Below are 23,400 nucleotides of genomic sequence, written 5' to 3'. Positions count from 1 at the left end.
TTGCAGCCCTGTTGGCTTGCTTTGTTTTGTAGATGTGTTTGATGTGTAAATACATAAATGCCTCAATAAAATATTTTTCAAAAAAAATAAAATGATTGAAAAGTAAGTGATAGCTGCTACATTTTGTAATCTTTGTAATGTTAATAGTTGGGGGTACACTGCAAATTTTCCCCATTAGCATGTGGTCCATTACCATTGACTCTGTTCTGATTTAAGACTCTGAAGAATTTGTTAGCATTTGAGCTAGATTTGATAACATCCATTTTTCAAAATATGGCTGGGAAAAAAGCATTCTAGGAGCACTGTGACCGGGTAATATTTTGATTGAGCATCCTTTAACCACAGCTCTATAGCTTAGCTATGAGCTGGGCACAATCCCAGGTCAGCCAGCCAAAATTACTGGACTGAACATTTCAAACATTTTTTAAGTAGCAGCAGAATACGTTGCCTTTTTTCTCTCACATTTCACTCCCTATAATTTATTTCTGAGAATTTTAGTAACATTGTTCTTGGTGTAAACGATTGAGATCAAATATGGCTTGATGTGCAACCACTGCATCACTGGGAATTGGATTATTTTAGAAAGCCACTAGCAATAATCCAGCTTGTGCAGGTCAACCATTGTTGGTAAAACTCTCACCTCTTGAGTCTGAAGGTTGGGAGTTCAAATCCCACTCGAAATTGGGGAGCTGTTGCATTACATAGACTCCCTACACTGCAGAAAGAGGCCATTTGGCACCGACCCTTCCAAAAGAGCACTCTAGCAAGGGGGGTGGGTCCTGAGGTTGTGGAAGGTGCTATATAAATTCAAACCTTTTCTGTAGGACGTGTCAATCAGCTCTTGTAGATAGTTTTTTATTTACTTGCATTTCATTGATTCAATGTTAAACATTTTTGAACAAATTGCTTTAATTGAAATGTATATCTTCAGAGCAAAGTTGTATTGCATGCTTTGCTGTTTACTTAGGGCTTTAAAAAAAATTCTTTAATGGGATGTGGGCACCCCTGGCAAATGAAGCATTTCCTTAATTGTCCTTGAAGTGCGAGGCCATTACAGTGAGCACAGTACGAAGTCTTACAACACCAGGTTAAAGTCCAACAGGTTTGTTTCGATGTTACTAGCTTTCGGAGCGCTGCTCCTTCCTCGGGTGAATGGAGAGGTCTGTTCCAGAAACACACACATAGACAAATTCAAAGATGCCAAACAATGCTAGGAATGCGACCATTAGCAGGTGATTAAATCTTTACAGATCCAGAGATGGGGTAACCCCAGGTTAAAGAGGTGTGAATTGTATCAAGCCAGGACAGTTGGTAGGATTTCGCAGGCCAGATGGTGGGGGATGAATGTAATGCGACATGAATCCCAGGTCCCGGTTGAGGCCGCACTCGTGTGCGGAACTTGGCTATACGTTTCTGCTCGGCGATTCTGCGTTGTCAGTGAGCAGTTAGGAGTTAATCACATTGTTGGTGATCTGTAATTTCTGTTTTACACCTCTCTGCCATTTGAAGAAGGTCTTTCAACATCCAACAGTGGTTTTAACTGCCTTCCAGAGCTGGGCTGTTAAATCGGTTCTGACACTCCCGCGCTTTGTTTTACTTTTCATTTGTTATTTGTTTTTCAGTTGATCTTTCATAAGAGGGATACGTTATTTTATAGAGGGATATGGCTGAGGGTTTTGGTCAAGGGTGGTATCATGACCAGTACAGGCTTGGAGGGCTGAAGGGCCTGTTCCTGCGCTGTTGTATTGTTTGTTCTTTGTTCTAGTTCATCTTTGAACTTGGATAGTTTGGTCATCTTGTCTGCCTGCCCACCCAATAGGAAATATCCAAGCTTTGTAGTCAGTGCTGCTTGTTCTGCTATAATGGGGCTGTGGATCCAGTAGTCAGCTGGTGGGATATGGTACACCTTGGTAGGGGAGATGGTTTACTTGGCTTGAAATGTGGTGGTGTTATTCTTCTGGTGGACATCAATGGTTCTATACAAAGCTATGTGCAGTACGGTGTGATTTTGTTATTAGATTGCTGTTGTGAAAAGTTGCCATTTGTACAGTAGGTGAATGACCTGTCTGCTGTGTACTTCTACTGCGATGTTTAGCAACTTTCTCCCCAAATACCATTGTCCAAAAAACTTCAAAAATACTTAATGTCTTTTCTGTCAACCCATTTTTTGTAGTTCCACTTTAGTCTGCACTGCATCTCATAATGGAACTGTGTTTGAAGCAGAGGTTTGCAGTGTTTGGAATTAAAATCTTTTGAAATTGGGCAAAAATAATTAGGATGGTGACGCAGTCTGGCCAATGGGGGAAATAAAATGACTACAGTTAGATATTGGGATAGTCAGAAGTTACAAGGTGCTGGAGAGGGCAAGAAGACTGGTACCTTCAAGGCCTTTTTCTCACTTCCTCTCTAATATTCTTTGTTGTTTTTTGAGGACATGGGTGTTTTCCAGTGTTGTTGCCTGAGTCCAGCATTTGAGGGAAATGAAAATGGAGCTAGAAAGTATAATTTCAGTTGTTCAACTTGGGCATTCAGCCCAAAGTTGGAGGGGATTCAAATAACGTTCACACCCCAGTGCAAGTTTAGAGAATAGAATTTTTTTCTTGCCACCACATATGACAGGCAGGGAAAGGAGGATACAAGAATGGGCTGAAATCCGCATAGTCAATATGAAGTACTATCTTTGGAGAGATCAATAAGAAGAACGCTTCTATCCAGACAAGTCCTGAAGTCTACTAACTTTTTCAAAGTTTGCCCTTTCCTTTGGAACATTTTATGGTTGTTCTTGAGCAATTCTATATGCAGTGCACTTGACATGTTTTACCCAATCAAGTGTCCAGTTGTGCAATGTGAAAAGTTGTTTAAATTTAAATTGCTCACTGAGGGAATCATGTCAGTCCTCTTAAGCACTTGGATCTGATATTCTGTTGCAGTAAGCAATCCCAGAAAGTGGAAGGACACTCTTCCTTTTTGGAAAATGGCCATGAGACTCGTTTCAGGTGCACTGAACAGGCAGATTGAGTCTCATCTGATCTCTGACAAAGCAATGCTAATTGTTTTTTTTAAAGTTTACTTTTTAAGTACTCAAGTCTTGAAGCAGGATGGGATAGGGAGTGCTGATGGGCTTTATACCTTGACCGTCTAACTCGCGTGAGAGTGCTGCCACCGAGGCACGTTGATGCATTATGTGAAATCAAGCGCTTGTATTCTGAAATAAATGAGAACCACATGTATTAATCATTCTTCTGAAATGTACTGCTTCTAAGGATGATTAATCAGCCATGTTTCGTTATGTTTGATCTGTTCCAAAGTGGGTCATTTCAAAAATATTTGTTACACTCACCCTTTACAGTAATGTTTGTTAATTGCTTGCTGTAAGTCTTTCCAGTATCTGATTCATTTCTGAATGGAGAAATAACAGTGGTATTGCATGGAAACCAACCAGTTAATTGAATGTTTCTCCCTCCTTGTGTCTCTCATGATAATGAGGGGCACCCTTTTTGGGACTTTCCTCTGCACCCCAAGTGTGAAACTTATAACCAAACTTAATTTCTCTGTGTCCACAGATTGAAGTAGAAATTAATAGATGTTCAATGTCTACTCCACCCCAAACACTTGGGGCAAAGCTTTGTTTTAGTAATTTACAATTGCATGTGGCAAAGCTTTTCAGCAGTTGTTATTAAAACCGGATTCTATTTGAGTTCAGCCTGTCTTAGTATTTCCCTCTTCATGGTTGTCTTGAATTTATTGCATTATTGCGAACCGCTTTGTTGTCTATACAAATGAATAACTGCTCAGTATTTTAAATTATCTTCAAATATGTTCTTGCTCATTATTTTAACTTCTCGCTGCAAATAAATACTTGAATCCCTCCGTGTCAGATCAAGCTATTACCTACATCAGATTTTCCCCCCCTTTTCTTCCTTGTGCCTAATGTCCTGATCCGTCATGGAAGGAGATATCTATTCCCAACTGTGTTCCAATTTGGAAAACATTGCAGGTTTGGACTCATGGTAAGGAACCACACAAAAATGTCACAATGGCTGAACCATGTTTTGCAGCGATTCAGGAGGTAGTGTTTTCTCAGGCCAGTAGATCATTCGGCTTCAGATACAAAGCTTGGGGTTCTTGGAAAATGATTGTGATCCTTCACCATCGCATGCATTGACTTTGATGTAGATGACACCTTATTGTAAGGATGTTGAGATGATCAGTACGGTTCAAGATTCTATTCCTGTTGGGTCTAGGTTTGGCAAGGAAAAATGTGGACTGAAGCTAATTAGAGGATTTGATATGGCCTTTCTGGGTCAGTGCAGCTTCTCTTTCACTAGAGTTTGCTTATTGTCTCCCACTAGGAACATTACATCCGTGAGAATCCAAATGCCAGAGGGGTTTGCGAGTATTGTGTTCTGTGAGTTTTCATCAACCTTTGTGGATTTGTTGAAGAATGTTCAAAATTTGATCTGACTAATGTACTCCAGTCTCACCATGACCAAACATAACAATTTGTCTAACTGTTTACCATAGTGTTCGTGTTAAGTAGTAACCAAAGCATGCATATTGAAGTTTGCTAACAATTGTTGGAAATTCCCTGTTGGTTAAAAAATATTGATTTTTGAAATAGGAGCAGAAATAGATCATTTGGTCTCTCGGGCCTGCTCTACCATTCGGTAGATTCATGGCTGATCTTCACCTCCACCTTACTCCCCACTCAATTTATCCCTTAATTCATCAGAGTAAAGGTCTATCTCAGCCTTGAAAATACTCCATTATTGAGCACCCACGACCCTCTGGTTAGAGAATTGCAAAGATTCACAATCCTTTCAATGATATTTTTTCAATTATAGTTTTGAATGATTGACCATCTCATTCTGAGACTATCTCACCATGTACTAGATTCCCTAGATATGGTGAATAGCCTCTCGGAGTCTACCTTGTTCAGTCCCTTTCGAATCTTGTATGTTTCAATTAGATCACCTCTCATTCTTCAGAGTTTCAGAGAATATAGACACAATTTACACAGCCCCTCATCATAGGACAGCAATTGCATCCCAGGAGTTAATGTGGTGTACCTTTCTGTACCTCCAAGGCAAGTATTTCCCTCTTGAAATGTGGACACCGAAACAGCACACCGTATTCCCAGTGTTGCCTCGCCAAAACCCGGCAATTTTAGGAAGACTTCTTTAATTTGTCCTCCAATCCCCTTGATATAAAGGCCATCTTAATTGCTTGCTGGATTGTCTGAATTACTTGCTAGATCTGCATGATAACATGTTTCTGTTCTTTACGAGTACACCCAACTCTCTGAACATCAACCTCAAAGTTTCATGCTATTTTCATTTCCAAATTACAAACTGATTAGCCTCACACTTCTCCACATCTGCCACCTTGTTGGACACACAACCTGTCTGCATCTCTTTCCAGCCTCTACAAAGAAAAGTATAGCACAGGAAAAGGCCTGTCGGCCCTCGAAGCCTACGCCAACCATGCTGCCCGTCTAACCTAAAACCTTTTACACTTCTGGGGCCTGTATTCCCATATTATTCATGTATTTGTTTAAGATGTCTCTTAAATGTCATCATCGTACCTGCTTCCAGGACCACCACCTGCAGCGAGTTCCAGGCAGCCACTGCCCTCTGTTTTTAAAAAAAACTTTCCTCGCACATCTCCTCTAAACTTTGCCCCTTGCACCTTAAACCTATGTCCCCTAGCAGTTGACTCTTCTACCCTGGGAAAAAGCTTCTGACTATCCACTCGTCCCTGCACCTCATAATTTTGTCGTCTTTATCAGGTCGCCCCTCAACGTCCATCATTCCAGTGAGAGCAAACCCAGTTTATTTTATTTAAAAAAAAAAAAAAAATGATTTCTTTTAATTTAGAGTACCCAATTCATTTTTTTCGAATTAAGGGACAATTTAGGGTGGCCAATCCACCTGCACTGCACATCTTTGGGTTGTGGGGGCAAAACCCACGCAGACATGGGGAGAATGTGCAAACTCCACACAGACAGTGACCCAAACTGGGAATCAAACCAGGGTCCCTAGCGCTGTGAAGCAACAATGCTAACCACTGTGTTACCATGCCGCCTATCTACTCACGTCCTCAAAATGTCCGCCCAAGTGAGTGAGACATGACCAAATTAGTGAGGCATGACCTCCCCTTCACAAAACCATGCCGCCTCTCGCTAAGACCTTCACTTGATTCCAAATGGGAGTATGTCATATCTCGAGGAATCCTTCCTAATAATTTCCCTCCCACTGACGCAAGGCTCGCGGCCTGTAATTTCCTGGATTATCCTTGTGACCTTTCTTAAACAAAGGAACAACATTAGCTATTCTCCAGTCCTCTGGGACCTCAACTGTAGCCAGTGAGGATACAAAGATTCCTGTCCAGAACCAAGCAATTTCCTCCCTTGCCTACCTCCGTATTCTAGGGGAGATCCCATCAGGCCCTGGGGACTTATCTACCTTAGTTTTTTCAAGACGCCCAATACCACCTCTCTGATCTCTATGTGACCCAGACTATCTACACACCTTTCCCCAGACTCATCAACAACCAAGTCAACAAGTCCTCTAAAGGCACCAAGTCCTCTTTGGTGAATACTGATGCAAAATACTCATTTAGTCCACTGTCCTTGAGTGGGCCAACCCTTTCCCTGGCTATCCTTTTGCTCTTTATATACATAGAAAAATCCGTGGGATTTTCCTCAATCCTGTTTGCCATTTACTTTCGTGACCCCTTTTCGCCCTCCTGACTCCTTGTCCTTCCTACTTTCGTTATATTCTTCACGGGCTTCATCTGTTCCCAGCCTTCTAGCCCTGACAAATGCTTCCTTTTTCTTTCTGATCAGGCTCACAATATCCCTCGCTATCCAAGGTTCTCCAAACTTTCCATATTTATCCTTCTTCCTCACAGGAACATGCCGGTCCTGAATTCCTATCAACTGATGTTTGAAAGCTTCCCAAATGCCAGATGTTGATTTACCCTCAAAACATCCGCCTTCAACCTAGATTCTTCAGTTCCTGCCTAACATTGTTATAATTAACCTTCCTCAATTTAGCACCTTCACCTGAGGACTACCGTTATCCAACAGTTCCTTAAAACGTACTAAATTATGGTCACTGTTCCCAAAATGCTCTGCTACTGAAACTTTGACCACCTGGCTGGGCTCATTCCCCAATACCATGTCAGTACTGCCCCTTCCCCAGTTGGACTATTTACTTATTGTGCCCTTCTCTCTCAAATTCTGCTCAGTTTTGAACAGTCAGCAAACGTAGATATAGTACCCTGCCTCTGTACAGATTATAAATCACTGAGGCCCCAGCATTGGTTTGTATGCTATTCGTTACAGTCTGCCAACTTGAAAAGGTCTCATTTTATCCCTACTGTCTGTTTCCCTTCCGTTGACCAGTCCTCTATCCATCCTAACATATTACCCCCTACTTCATGAGACAGTACTGAGGATCCGGGTCCAGGTCACTGTCCGTGTGGAGTTTGCACATTCTCCCCATGTCTGCGTGGGTCTCACCCTCACAACTCAAAGATGTGCCTGGTAGGTGAATTGACCAGGCTAAATTGCTCCTTAATGGGAGGGGAAAAAAAGAATTGGGTACTCTAAATGTATTTTTAACAAGTATCGAAAGAGTTGCTTAAAATCAGTCATTTCTTTTTCCCAATAAAAGTCAAACCCTGGGGTGACTGCAACTGACATGTCGTATATGAAGGGCACCACACTTATAATTCCTAACCTGTTTGCTCCCAGAAAGACTCGTGGTTGTAGTGATCTCTATGTGTGCATGTATACAAGGGGTTAATGTGTAATCAGTAGCACCACATGATCACTAGAGGGCTGGACCAACAGGAGTATAAAAGACAGCCACATTGGGTCTCTCCCTTTCTCTTGGGTGCACTGTGACCAGAGCAATAGTAGACTAGTTCAGATGGCTAGTGGAGTTACGTATATTTACCGTAGTTAGATATTGTTAACCTTATCACTAGTATCAAAGTTAAATTAAAGAACTCATGTAAATATTGTTATAGTTACTCAATAAACCTTTTGTTACTACTGGACGAGTTCGAATCTTATTCGTCGAGATTCAGAAGACCTCACGTTACCTACCACACAGGTAACAAAACATGGTACCAGCGAGTGGCTTTAACAGAACTAGTTAGATTAGGTTAGACAAATAGAGAAGAAAATTCAGACCGGATATTCGACTGTGGAAGACTTCGCAGCAAATGGATCCTCGGCGACTAACTATGGGACTCATTGGACCTCTAGGGCAGCTGGAAACAACCGGTAATTTAAGTTATGACTGGAAAAGATTTGAACAGATATTCCACATATTTATCGCAGCTAATGATTTAAGCACGGTCTCTGACGCAACAAAAATAGCACTACTAATCTCAATAGGAGGGCATGAAGCGAGATAAATCTTTAATTACTTAGAAGGTGAAGACGACACCAAAATAGAAGTAATACTCAAAAAATGTGATGAACACCTTAAGAGTCAGTCTGGTGAGATGCTGGAAAGAGTAAACAATTGTTATAAATGCCAGAGACATGGAGGGTCCATCACTGATTTTATTACAAATCTCAAGTAAATACCACGAGGCTGTGATTATGCTCATTTCAGAGACACTGTGACAATGAATCAATTAATTTCTGGATTATCTGATAAAAATTTGAGGGAAGAACTATCACAAAATAAGTATCTAACTCGAGAAATCGCTTTACAAAAATGCCTTGCTTATGAACAAAAACAAAATCAATACTTTGAGTCTCTACAAACACAGAATCATTATCTAGAAAACAAAATCGGTAAAAATGGCGCGAACACTCACCCCGAGGCAGCGGCAGGATCTCCATCGATGCAACAGCACTTTTTGATTGGCAGCCATCTTAAGCGAGAGCGTTCCGGCCAGTGCGCACATGCGCACTTCTCAAAAAGAAGGAAAACGACAAACTACACTTGCGCGAGAAGCCGTGCATGCGCAGTTACACAAAGAGTGCACAGTAAAGGAAACTCTAATTGCGCATTTGATTCCTACGCATGACGTCACGAGCGCCATGACGTCAGAGGACCCGGACCACGCCCACTTAAAAGGGAAATGCACGAAAATGAACAAAAAGAAATTTAAAGCTGCCAAACCCAATTTTCTTACCTCAAAAGACAGAACAATGCCCGAATGTACACCAGCAGTTGAAAATAACTTTAACAACACCCTGGAACAAGCAGTCTGCACCACCCAAAGTGAAGAGAACAATGACAAATGCGAAACAAAAAGAGATGATTTGTTCATTGAAGACTACTGCTCAGACATGGATGGGTTATTCGGAATTGCTGATCATTGCATCAGCAACAAGGTTGAAAAAGCTCAACACGACACTTCTCATGGTAGATGAATCCAATACCATGATGCCATGGCAGATCGTCGATACATTGGATGACAGCAATACCCAAGAAGAAGACAACGCCACACAGAGCACAGAATGACTCCGTTGAGAGAGCACAGATCGACTCTACCGCGAGAACACTGCACGACTCCACAAAGATAGCGATGACAGACTCCACAGAGAGAGCGATGAAAGACTCCACAGAGAGAGCGGCACAAGCCTCCACAAAGAGAGCAACGCAAGCCTCCACAGACAGCTCGGTGACAGACTCAAAAATGGAAGTAGGCAAACACGCCATAGCGAACGCCATGCCTGAACAAGACTACGAAAGTCTACCAAGCTCACGTGAACAACAAAAAGACTATGACAGTCTAGCCAGCTTATTTGAGCCACCAGAAGAAGACTATGAAAGTCTACCCAGCTCATTTAACCAACAAGACACTGAATGTCTACCCACTGTATGTGAGACAAGTGACGAAGAAATCACAATTCCCATACAGGATGTGCAGGATCACAGCGAGACTGACAGATCTCAGCTCGCCTGCACAGAAACCCTCAACGATCAGAGGAGGGCTACTCGTGAGTTCAGAGAGACCACGTAAAATGAAATCGTGCAGATTTTGACTCCAGAAGAGGAGCACCAAGAAGCCAAAGGTGAGTCAAATGAACCAGAAATTACTCCAGAAGAGGAACACCAAGATATCACAGATGATTCAAGTGAATCCAGAAATGACTCCAGAAGAGGAGTACCAAGGAAGCAAAGAAGAGGAATCAAATCCACCACAAATGACTGACGTCACCAACATTAATGCAACATCGGATCATTCTCACAATTCTCAAGAAGAAACGCTCAATGTAACAGATACCACAAAGGACACTGACACCAATAACTGTGACAATGACTCCCGTCATCCACACGGAACACTCATTGAGTGCAACAGGAGCAACAACAACCGCAAGAAGCACAGCAGAAACAAGAACAACGAAAACAACATGCAGCGCAACAAGAGCAACAACAACAAGAAGCGCACAGACACAAGAACAACGACAGCAACATCAAAAGCTACAAGCACAACAACAAAAACTACAAGAAAAACAACAAGGAGCATAAAAAAAACCAGAAACAACAAGCACGACAAAAACAACAACAAGAATGACAACGAAAACTACCAAGACAGAAACGACAACAATGAAACAACGACCTGTACAACCTGGTACAACTCTGCACATGAAGGATAATGCCATAGCACACTGCAAAACAATGGCAAGGGTACAAATCTCACAAATTCACATTTGCTCCACAACAAACAAGCAAACCAGCTTTCAAGAAAGATGACATGCAGAATCAATACCACAAACACAGGGGAAAGTCTGGGTCAGACAACAAAGATGTAACACAGAATCGCTGCCGCATGCATAAAAAAAAAGCATAAATCAGACAACAAAGTGATTCGACCATTCAAATACCTCATTGATGACTTCTTGGTTACTTAAACACGGGAACACTGACGACGTTCACAAAGAAATAGCAACATCAACATTACCACTTCAACAACAGAAGAAGAAAGCAACTCGACCGAACAAACTCAAAGTATGGACTCTCAAATTTAAAAAAAAATTAAGATTGGACTCATATAAACATTAATTGGCTTTGTATAATCGTCAAGACATCACAACTTGTACATAACATCATTTGTCTACCTATTTCACGCAAGCAAAAAAGAACTTGAGACTAAATGTATTAACATTTGACTGACTAACTGGATCCATTATGTTTGTTCAATTTTCTTTATCATACAGAAAATATGTAAAATGAAAAAAAGGGGGATGTAGTGCTCTATGTGTGCATGTACACAAGGGGTTAATGTGTAATCTGTAGCACCACATGATCACTAGAGGGACGGACCAACAAGGGTATAAAAGGCAGCCACATTGGGGGTCTCCTTCTCTCTTGGGTGCACTGTGACTAGAGCAATAGCAGACTAGTTCAGATGGCTAGTGGAGTTACTTATAGTTACTGTAGTTAGATCTTGTTAACCTTATCACTAGTATCAAAGTTAAAGTAAAGAACCCATGTAAATATTGTTGTAGTTACTCAATAAACCTTTTGTTACTACTGGAAGGGTTTGAATCATCTTCATCGAGATTCAGAAGACCTCATCACTAACCAAGGATTGAGTAGCACATGTTACCTACCACACAGGTAACAAAACAGTGGTTTCTTGAAAAGAAAGTACTTGCACTTGTATAATTATCTCAGGCTGCCGTAAAGTGCTGTTTTGTCCTCTATTTTCCAGAAGTTTGAAATATCACATTTTTATATTCAAAATGCTGGAGCTCTCCATGTGGCTGGTGGACTGATGCATTGTTGCTCAGCATGCCACTGCAGTGTGACAGTGAAGTGACAACCTGGATGTACATTTGCAACAATTAGTTCCTAACTCTTTGACTGCTTTACAGTCAAATGAAGAACAATTGAAGTGTAGCTACTGTTTCAGGAAATGTATAAACCAGTTTGTACAAACAAGTTCCCCAAACCAACAGTGAAATAAAATCCAGATGATGTGTTCAGAATTATACTGGTTGAGGGTAAATATTGGCCAGGTCTCCCCTCTGCCATGTGATCTTTTGCATCCACCTGCGAGGGCAGATGGAGCTTTGAATTAACTTCTCATCTGAAAAACAGCATCTTTGACAGTGTAGCACCTCCTCAGCATAGCTCTGGGGTGTCCACAATGGTTTTTATGCTCATGACCCAATGGCACATACGCAAGTGCAATAAATGAACCATGGCTGACGCCCGTAAAGGTGCCTGTCCATCATTCGTTAAATGAGTAAGAATAGATTACACAACTGTTCTATTTTGACGTCTCATAAATTGTATTGCAGTTCAGGTTCTTTAGTACATTTTGTGGCACTGAGGTGCCTCACTGCACTTGCAGGTTATCCTTGCGATACACAAGTGTTTTCACCCACAGCTGTGCTACTGCACAAAAGTCCAAATGCTGTGCATTTAATTATTACAACCATGCATATCCTGATGGTTAACTGAGGGTTGGAATTGACAGCCAAATTCATTTGTCAGTTCCGAGAGCCCAAAACTACTTTAGCACTTGACTTCCTTGCCTGTCGCGTCCCCCGCAACCCTGATGCTCCCTGGTTCCACCTGTGACTCAACACTTGCTCCCTTGTTTGCTTCCTCGCTCTTGCCGCTTTCTCCCGAGTCCTCACTAAAGCTAGATATAACCAATTGTCTCTAATGCAGAGAGGTGTGTCATGTTAGAGTGGTAAAGGAAAGGCCAAGTGAAGCGAAGGAGGTGCAAAAGATTGTACAGCCTGATCAAGAGGTGATTGATAAGAAGGTGCCAGATCTCTTTAAAGAATTTACTTGTGTGGGAAAAGTTTACTCATGTATATCACTGTGACTTTACATGGCGTAGTTTATTACAGTGAAAACATTTGAAACTTTTCATTTCTTTTCCACCGTCCTGGATTTCTTTTTTAGTTTGTTAAAGTGGTAAAGGAAAGCCAAGTGAAGTGAAGGAGGTGCAAAAGATTGTACAGCCTGATCAAGAGGTGATTGATTAAAAAAATATTCTCCTTTTTCACATTTTCTCCCGAATTTACACCCACCAACAATGAACAATAATCAGCAACAGATGTCAGTCCCCATAACAATAACAACGATCCCATCCTCCCACCAACCCCCAAACATCATGTTTACATAAACAAATGACAAAAAGGAATCGGGGATTACCCATAGTCACCCTTAATATCCACAGCCCCCCCCCCCCCCCCCCCAACCCTCCCCCAACTGATGTTCGATGTCATCCAGTTCTTGAAAGTGCATAAGAAATAGTGCCCATGACTTTTAGAACCCCTTCAAGCTTCCCCTCAGTTCGAACTTAACCTTCTCAAGGGTCAAGTATTCCAACAGGTCCCCCCGCCACGCCAGGGCACAGGGTGGAGAGGCTGCTCTCCATCCCAGCAAGATCCGCCTTCGGGCGATCAACGAGGCGAAGGCTATGATATCTGCCTCCGCACCCGTTTCCAACCCTAGCTGGTCTGACACCCCGAATATGGCCTCCCAGGGACCCAGGTCCAGTTTCTCACACACCACCTTGGAAATTACCCTAAAAACGTCCTTCCAGTAATCCTCTAGCTTTGGACAAGACCAAAACATATGAACGTGATTAGCGGGGCCCGCCCCGCAACACTCACACACATCTTCTACTCCTTCAAAAAATCGTCTCACATCGCCCTCGTGAGGTGCGCTCTATATTCCACCGTCAGCTGTATCAGCCCCAACCTCGCACATGAGGTGGAGGCATTCACTCTCCGGAGCACCTCACACCAGACCCCCTCTTCCATAACCTCCCCCAGCTCTTCCTCCCACTTTGCTTTGATCCCTTCCAGTGGTGCCTTATCCTCCTCCAAAATAGCTCCATACACCGCTGACACTGCCCCCTTCTCCAGCCCCCTTGTCGTCAGCACCTCCTCCAGCAATGTGGAGGCCGGTTTCTCCGGGAACCTCTGTATCTCCTTCCTGGCAAAATCCCGAACCTGCATCTATCTAAACACTTCTCCCTGCTCCAGCAAGTGGTGATTGATAAGAAGGTGCCAGATCTCTTTAAAGAATTTACTTGTGTGGGTAAAGTTTACTGATGTGTATCAGGAGGAGCAGGTAAAGATGTCACAATTTTAAGAGATACGGGAGTTAGTCAATCTTTAATGGTAAGAGATGAGGACTTATGTAGTTTGGAAAGAATATTGCCAGAAAAGGTGGTGATATGTGGAATTCAGAGTGAGAGGAGTAGTGTTCCATTATCTAAGGTAAGGTTGGAAAGTCCAGTGACGAGTGGTGAAGTGGTAATAGGAATAATAGAGAAACTATCTTGTCCAGGAATACTGTTCATCTTGGGTAATGATATAGCTGGATCGCAGGTGGGAGTGATGCCTACGGTGGTTGATAAGCCAGTGGAAAATCAGACAACTGAAGTGTTGAAGGATGAAAATCCTGGGATTTTTCTGGATTGTAAGTAACAAGGTCGCAAAGTCACAGGTTAAGACGAGGAGAAATCAAAGAGTGAAGATGAAGTTGAAGTGCAATTGTCAGAAACAATTTTTGATCAGATGGTTGAAGAAGAACAAGAACAGGTGGAGGATGAGGCGTAGAGAAATGGATGGATCGTGCAAGGACCTTCCTGTTCAAAGACATGTCAATTGAGAGGGATTTCAGTTGGAGGAAGAAGAACAAAAAAAAAAGGACTATATTATTATACCTGTTTGCGTGTGTTGTTTCTTGAAACAAAAAAGTATATTTACTATGTGCATTTCTTAAAGGGTAGCGAAAAGGTGAAAAATGAAACCATCTTGAAGTTGATGGTTTTTTTTTTCTTGGGGGGAGGTATCATGTGAGAGTATCTTTAAGAAATGGGTGTTTAGAAATGGGTATGTGTATAAATATCTGTAGTGAGAGTACCTTTAATAAATGGGCGTTTATTAGTGCAGTGATGTCAGAGAATGGGTGGAGCTGGGCTGTCTGTCAGCTTTTTTACTTTTGTTTTATGCTGTTTGCTGCAGGGTGTGTTTTAGTTTTATTTTCAGAGCTGGATAGCTGCAGTCACAACCAGAAGGTGTACGAGTCTCTCTGTAATCTAAAGATTGTAAATCGATCCTTTGGTGAATGAAAACAAATAACTGCTCTCAGTAGTGACTTTAACCTGATGTGCTTCTGTTTAAAGGTTTTTGTTTTTAAAGTCTCATGGATGGTAAAAGGACAGCTTAAGGATTACTTAGTGTTGTATTCTTTGGGGGTTATATTTTAATTGATGGTTGCTAAGATGTTCACTGTGTTTTAAAAAGGTTAACTTGAGTTCATAGAATAAATATATGTTTTGCTTTAAAAAATACTTTTCCATTTCTGCTGTACCACACATGTAGAGTGGGCTGTGTGCTCCCCATACCACAATCTATTAACAGTTGTGGGTCAGGTGAACTCCATGATACGCTTTGGGGTTCTCTTAAACCCTGGCCCGTAACAGGTGCCTGTGGTCTTTTATGGACTATGGCTGTTTACTCAGCCACACATCCATGTGTGGTATGGGCAAGGATCAATGGTCTCAGAAATGAGCTGGTATTGCACACCATTGGGGACATCTTGGGACCTGGCCTTGAGAGGTGTGCTGGACTACCTAAAGAAAGAAGCAGTCACTTTTCAAGATGCTTTCAAGGGACATTGCCCTTGTCAAATGCATGAGCCCTGGACTGGTGGATGAGGTAGAAGAACTGATTACTCGGAATGAAGGTCCAAAGGCACAACAGCACGATGTGTGACACGTTCAGGGTAGCAGGGCAGGGTCATGACACTTGAGGACAAACATCCAGTCAACTTGGAAGAGTCTGGGTACTTGGCATGTATCACAATTGGTAGTTCATGGAATCTCGAAGTACAGACAGTGTCGGCAGATCTGGGCCCCCTGTGGAGGTAGTCTGTAGGAACAGGGGAGGAAAAGCACTTGCTAACAAGTAGGAACAGCCGTGTGAATGGAAATATTATGGTGGTGTTCAAATTGAGGGCTTTGATAAAGTAGATGAGAAATAACTTTCTATTGGCATGATGGTGGGTAATCAGAGGACACAGATTTAAAATATTTAGCAGTGAAGGTAAATTGTTTTGTTCAGTGAGTTATGGTTTGGAATGGACTGCTGGAAAGAGTGGTGGAAGCAGATTCAGGAGTAACTTCCAAAAGTGATTAGGATCTCTACTTAACGCAATCATTTATAGGGCTGTGGAAAAAGAGTGAAGGACTACAATTATTTTGAGTAAGATGTCCTGAATGCCAGTCCCACTGCACTGTATGATTCTGTGGTCATGCAATCTTACATGTTCACATGAATTGTGAACATTCAAAAGTGAATTGATCCATTAGATTTGATGTATTGCAGCACAGATGAATGTCAAATCCTTCACAATATACAACAATTATTGTTTTGGAAATTCAAATATGTATCCTTGTTAGTGATGGATCTGATTAATCTCTCTTTATTTCTCACCTGGTTTGAGCTGTCATTCATGTGCCCAAGTGTGATATTGTTAACCAAATTGCAACAATCAAAACTGTGACAAAATAGTACAATTAAGTGTAATCTAATTCATACCTGCCAGAGGAACCAAAGAGGTACAGTTCCCTGAGCTAACATTTAAAAAAAAAAATCGAAAGTTGGATAGTACATTTAATACCATCACTATATTCACTATTGATAAAATGCCACATCAAAGGGTATTGTGGAAAATAAAAGCTCATGGTTCAGGGCATGGATTCAAGATCGGCTAGTTAGCAGGAAACCGATAAATGAATCTTTTTCTGGTTGGCAAGAAGTGAGGAGTGTGCCACAGGAACCAATGCTAGGGCCTTGACTTTTAAAAATTTCTATAAATGACTTGGATGAAGGGACTGAAGGTATGGGTGCCAGATTTACTGATGACACAGGTAGGAAAGTAAATTGTAAGGAGGATGTAGGGAGGCAATAAAGGAACATAGGTTGAGTGAATGGGCAAAGATCTGGCAAATTGAGTATAATATGGGCAAATGTGAAATTATCCATTTTAGCAGGAAGAATAAAAAAGTGTATTCACTAAGGAGTGGAGATTACAGAGCTCCGAGGTGCAGAGGAATCTGGGTGTCCTAGTGCATGAATCACAAAAGGCTTGCATGCAGGTCCAGCAAGTAATTAGGGAGGCTAATAGAATGTTATTATGCCTCAGTTGTACGGCATTGTTGAGACCACACCTGGCATATAATGTACAGTATTAGTCTCCTTACTTCAGGAAAGATGTAAATGTGTTAGAAGCAGTTCAGAGAAGGTTTGCTAGATTAATACCAGGAATAGGTGGGTTGCATTGTGGAAAGCTTGGACACGTTAAATTTGTATCCACTTGAGTTTAAAAGAGTAAGAGGTGACTTAAAGGGCCTTATAACAGGCTGGATGTGGAGAGGATGTTTCCCCTTGTCTGATAAGCTATAACTAGGCGGCACTCATTTAAGGCAATGATGAGGAGAACATTTTCTCCTGAGGGTTGTGTGTCTCTAGACTTCTGTTCCTCAAAAGGCAGTGGAAGCAGACAGAATCTTTGAATAATTTAAGACTGAGTAAGAGATTCTTGATTAACAAGGGGGTGAAAGGTTATCGGGGGGTAGGCTGGAATGTGGGGTTGAGGTTACAATCGGATCAGCCATGATCTTATTGAATGGTGGAGCAGGCTCGAGGGGCTGAGTGACGTATTCCTTTTAGTTTGTGTGTTCATAGACTGACCCTTGATGATCAAAAGAATTTAGATCACGTCGCAAATTTTGCTCGGCTTTACTTTGTAAGATGAGAACAAAGGTTATGCTGGATGTAACAGATTACTTTGCAGATTTGATAAACTGCAGTTCATATTATTGTATTTCTGCTGTTTCCAACCTTACATCTCTCGCTTTTGTGAAGATAGTATAAGTTCATGCAACTGTTCCCTTTCTCCTGAATTGACTGTACTGTTGGGACATTATATTTCCAGCAATGTGCCTTTGCCTTGAAGGTGTTCCCATTAATGTATTATTGTTGGTTGTGTTTCTTTCATCATCCTTCCTATTGGGGGAACACCGGGTTTAATGAGAGGAAGCAACTGAAGGAAAATCAGTATTAGTAGGGAAATTATGTTTGGGAAATTGATGGGATTGAAGGCCGATAAATCCCCAGGGCTTGATGATCCACATACTAGAATACTTTTTTTTTAAATTTAGAGTACCCAAGACACTTTTTCCAATTAAGGGGCAATTTAGCATGGCCAATCCACCTAGCTGGAACATTTTTGGGTTGTAGGGGTGAAACCCACGCAAACACGGGGAGAATGTGCAAACTCCACACGGACAGTGACCCAGAGCCAGGATCGAACCTGGGACCTCAGCGCCGTGAGGCAACAGGGCTAACCCACTACGCCACCATGCTGCCCACTACATACTAGAATACTTGAGGAAGTGGTCCTAGAAATCATAGATGTATTGATGATCATCTTCCAAGATTCTATAGACTCTGGGACAGCTCCTTCCGTTTTGAGGTAGAGATTGTAGCCCCCTATTTATAAAGGTAAGTGGAGAGAAAACTGGGTATGAGAGACCAATCAGCCTGATGTCGGTAGTGGGAAAAATGCTAGAGTCCATTATAAAAGATTTAATAGCAGAGCACTTGGAAAACAGTGGCAGGATCGGAAAGAGTCAGCATGGATTTACGAAAAGGAAATCCTGCTTGACAAAATCTACTGGAATATTTTGAGGGTGTAACTGGTAGAGTTGATGACGGGGAGCCAATGGATGTGGTTTATGTTTCAGAAGGCTTTCGGCAAGGTCCCGAATAAGTGATTATCGTGTAATATTAAAGCACATTGGAATGGCAGTAGTGTAATGAGATGGATAGAAAACTGATTGGCTGACAGAAAACAAAGAGTAGGAATAAACGGATCTTTTTACAAGTGGTAAGCAGTGGCTAATGGGAGTTTAAAAAAAAAGTTAATGGGATGTGGGCTTCGCTGGTTAGGCCAGAATTTATTGTCGATCCCTAGTTGCCTTCAGAAGGTGGTGGTGAACTGCCTTCTTGAGCCGTTGCAGTCCCTATGGTTCAGGTACAGCCACAGTGCTTTTAGGGAGGGAGCTCCACGATTTTGCCCCAGCGACAGTGTAGGAACAGCGATATATGTCCAAGTCAGAATGGTGGGTGACTTAGGGGGGGGGGGGGGGGGGAGTACTTCCCAGGTGGTGGTGGTGTTCCCAGGTTTTTGCTGCTCCTGTCCTTCTAGATAGTAGTGGTCGTGGGTTTGTAAGGTGCTGTCTAAGGAACCGTGCGAGTTACTGCAGCGCATCTTGCAGATGATTCAGACGGCTGCCACTGTTAGTCGGTGGTGGAGAGATTGAACGTTTGTTTAAGGGGGAGCAATTAAGCGGGCTGCTTTGTCCTGAATGGTGTCGCGCTTCTTGAGTCTTGCTGGAACTGCACTCATCGAGGCAAGGAGAGAGTATTCAATTACATGCCTGACTTGTGCCTTGTAGATGGACAGGCTTTGCGGTTAGGAGGTGAGTTACTCGCCTTAGGATTCCTAGCCTTTGACATGTCCTGGTAGCTACAGTATTAATATGGCTAGTCCAGATCAGTTTCTGATCAGTGATAACTCCCAGGATGTTGATTCAGAAATGGTAATGTCAGGAGGCAGTGGTTAGGTCCTCTCTTGGTCATTGCCTGGCACTTGTGTGGTGCGAATGCAACTTTCCACTTGTCAGCCCAAGCCTGGATATTGTCCAGGCCTTGCAACGTTTGGATATGGACTGCTTCATTATCTGAGGAGGCGTGAATGGTGCTGAACATTGTGCATTCATCTGCGAACATCCCCACTTCTAACCTTATGATGTAAGGGAGGTCATTGATGAAGCAGCTGAAGATGGCTGGGTCTAGGACACTACCCTGAGGAACTCCTGCAGTGATGTCCTGGAGCTGAGATATTTGACTTCCAATCATCACAACCATCTTTCTTTGTGCCAGGTATGACTCCAACTGGTGGAGAGTCTCTCTCTCTCTCTCTCTCTCTCTCTCTCTCTCTCTCTCTCTCTCTCTCTCTCTTCTCCCCCTCCCCCAAGATTCCCATTGATTCTAGCGAGGGCTCCTTGATGCCATACTCTGTCAAATGCTACCTTGATGTCAAGGGCAGGCACTCTCACTTCACCTCTGGATTCAGCTCTTTTGTCCATTTTGAACCAAGGCTGTAATGAGGTCAGGAGCTGAGTGACCCTGGCAACACCCAAACTGAGCGTCTGTGAGCAGGTTAGTGCCACTTGATAGCACTGTTGATGACTCCTTCCATCACTTTGCCGTTGGAGAGTAGATTGATAGGGCAGTAATTGGCTGGGTTGGATTTCTCCTGTTTCTTGTGTACAGGACACACCTGAGCAATTTTCCACATTGCTGGGTCGATGGCAGTGTTTTGGCTGTACTGGAACAGCTGCAGTCCTGATGAGGTACCACGGGGATCAGTACTCGGACCCCAGCTGTTCACAATGTATATTAATGATTTAGATGAGGGAACTAAATTTAATATCTCCACGTCTCCATTTTTGTAGTTGATACAAAGCTAGGTGGGAGGGTGTGCTCTGCGGAGAATGCAGAGGTGCTTAAGTGGATTTGGATAAGCTGAGTGAGTGGGCAAATTTAAGGTAGATGCAGAATACTCTGGATACATGTGAGATAATGAACTTTGCTTGCAAAAACAGGAAGGCAGATTGTCGTCTGAATGCCGATAGATTGGGAGAGGAGAATGAGCAATGAGACCTCGATGCCCTTGTACGCCAGTCACTGAAGGTAAACATGCAGGTGCAGCAGGCAGTGAAGAGGCAAATGGTATGTTGGCCTTCATAGCGCGAGGATTCGAGAACAGGGGCAGGGATGTCTTGCTGCAATTATACATGGCCTTGGTAAGATCACACCTGGAATATTGTGTGCAGAATGTCTTACTCCTACTCCTAGTTTCTATGTTTGTATTGCTAACCGTACACATACTTCAAGTCTATTTGGCTTTTGTGCTGCATTCTCATGAAGCGAATCTGGTAAGTTAGTTGTTGCTATATAATTAACAGTCTTTTATTTCCATTTAAACTGAACAGTTAACACTTTCACCTTTTTCATGAACACTTCCCTAACTTTCAGGAAGCTTTGAAAGCTTGCTGGAGCTTCCTAGTACCTAATACTTCAAAAAAAACACCTGAAATCTAGCATTTTAGGTTTGGGTGAGTGAAGTATGATGTTACGTACCTCTGACTAGATAGTGAATTTCATTGACAGGGATTACATTCAAGTATGTCATTCAAGCAACAGAAAACAGATGCCAACCTGGACAGGCTTCCTGATGCTGTGAATGGCAGGGCATCCTGTTCACCGCGGGCAAAGGAGTGCCAGCAGCAGGGTCACCAATATCACCTGGGAGGCAGTGGCAGCAGTTGTTGTATGGGCAGCATGACTAGGAGGACCGCTGACCAATGTCACAAGAAGACCACCTCTATTGAGCTTCAAAGTGAGTTACCACCTCTTTCCACCCTCCCCTCACCGCCAGACAGGCGGCGCAGTGTCTCACCGCTAATGAGGGAGAACTGCTTTGAAACACTTCCTCGCCACTCCGTCCCAGTCAACACACAAGCATGGCAGCATGCAACCCTGCTCCTCACTTTGGCAATGCCAACGTGGACAGGCTTCCTGAAGCTGTGAATGAGAGGGCATCCTGTTCTCCCTAGGGGTCGGAGGGCCAGCATCAGGGCCACCAATATCACCTGGGGGTCAGTGGCTGTCAGTGTGGGTAGCATGAACGGGGGTTCTGCCATCCAATATTGCAAGAAGACCAACGACCTCCACTCGGCTGCAAGGTTAAGTTACCACTCTTTTTTTCTTCTCACACTCTCACACACATACACATATCAGGTGGAGGCAGGAACGTCAAAGGAAGCCAGCAATCGGAGGTCTTCTGGTTCCCAGGACTCAGCTGAGACCCAGTCAGACGCCGAACCTCAGGACAAGGTTATCTCAGAGCTGATGCAGATACCCAGCCATGGCCGTGAGATTCAGGAGCAGATGTCAGCAACATTCCAGCTAGTGCATAGTTGATTGGAAGAGGCCCAAAGGCTACCGGCACAGGAGATGATGTCAGCAATGCCTGGCACCAAGGCTAATACTGCTAGGGTGGCGACCACAGTTGAAAGCCTGGAGCACCAGGTCAGCCTATTGAGTGGTGCTGTCCATGACATGGCTCAGTAACAGCTATGGCTGAGGGCCTCGACATGTCGCAGATGCTGAGGGACATCTCCCACAAGCAGGTGGACATTGCCGGGTCATTCCAGAGCATGTCCCAGTCGCTGAGGGCATCGGCAATGGGCAGATAACGGGAAGCCTGTAGGGCTGGCAGAGCCAGATGCCGCAGATGCCACTGAAGCTCACTCCAGCTGCCCATCTGTTCCATAGAGACCCCCAGGGCCCTACTGGTACCATTAAGAGGAGAAAGCTCTGGAGGCCAGCCACTGCTCAGCCACCAAACAGTTCTTCTCAATATCCCCCCTCCTGACACTGGCTCATCTTGAGGGTGGCATGGTGATGCCTGTGAACCGGTCAGTGGGCTAAGGGTCCTCTGGCTCCAGGCCCTCCAGAGGATGTCCGCCAGGGCATCAGGCCAACGGGCACAAAAAGCAGCAGGCTGCCTCCACCTCTGAGGTGTACCATAAATGTGGCACTACACCACGGAAGATCAAGCAGTTTGAGGATCACTGAGTGGGGGGAGGGAGGATGTGAGTGGGGGGACGGGGTGTCTGTGGCCGGGGGACACTACCTGTAGCTCGGGAATGGAAATATCAAATTTTCACAAGTAAAACATGTTACACCCGATCCATGTGAAGCCTCTGTCGTGTTAATCTTCACAGCGAGCCTGCCTGCACCCCTGCCTCCAGAAAATCTGGTCCAAGATCAAACTCCCACAATGCAGACCCCATTCAGAGGATGGGTGTGAGTGCGTTGGAGGGGAGAAAGTGTAAACTCTGCAGACAGTCACCTAGGCTGGAATTGAACCTGGGTCCCTGGTGCTGAGAGGTGGCAGTGTTAACCAGTGTACCACTTTGTGCTAGTTGCACTTCGTCAGGGAGATTGTTTGTGTTTTGAAAAATAATAAATTATTACATTGGTAAGAAATTTCTTGAGGATGCTTCCATATTTTTCGATTGAATGTCAGTTACATTTTTGTTCTGTAAATTAACTAAATATTTGCCTACTATTGGCTTCAAGGTGCTTATTATATATTCTAGGGCCAGATGTCATGTGGTGTGCTACAGAATGAAGTACCTCTAAGCATCTCAACAAAGTGCTTTGTAGCCTCACGGCGCTGAGGTCCCCGGTTCGATCCTGGCTCTGGGTCACTGTCTGTGTGGAGTTTGCACATTCTCCCTGTG

The 23,400-nt window shown here is 43.3% G+C and overlaps 1 protein-coding gene and 1 long non-coding RNA gene across 8 annotated transcripts in view; one reads left to right on the top strand and one right to left on the bottom strand.

Moving 5' to 3' along the window:
- The window catches only part of eps8a (EGFR pathway substrate 8a, signaling adaptor), a 214,449-nt gene that overhangs the window by 46,926 nt on the left and 144,123 nt on the right, over positions 1 to 23,400 (top strand). The window contains exon 1 of one of the 7 annotated variants that reach the window (XM_072471716.1): positions 4,390 to 4,408. The exons of the other annotated variants lie outside the window; for them this stretch is intronic. The gene's annotated coding sequence lies outside the window, so the exon portion shown is untranslated. Of the gene's footprint in view, positions 1 to 4,389; positions 4,409 to 23,400 lie in introns of those variants that run through there. 7 annotated transcript variants of the gene reach the window in all.
- Positions 1 to 23,400, bottom strand: part of LOC140388087 (uncharacterized) — an 83,189-nt gene that overhangs the window by 37,468 nt on the left and 22,321 nt on the right. The window lies entirely within an intron of this gene.

Source organism: Scyliorhinus torazame, chromosome 13, assembly GCF_047496885.1.
Source record: "Scyliorhinus torazame isolate Kashiwa2021f chromosome 13, sScyTor2.1, whole genome shotgun sequence".
NCBI classification, from domain to species: domain Eukaryota; kingdom Metazoa; phylum Chordata; class Chondrichthyes; order Carcharhiniformes; family Scyliorhinidae; genus Scyliorhinus; species Scyliorhinus torazame.
Note: the sequence above shows the minus strand (reverse complement) of the source record. Positions and strands in the feature narration are given on the sequence as shown.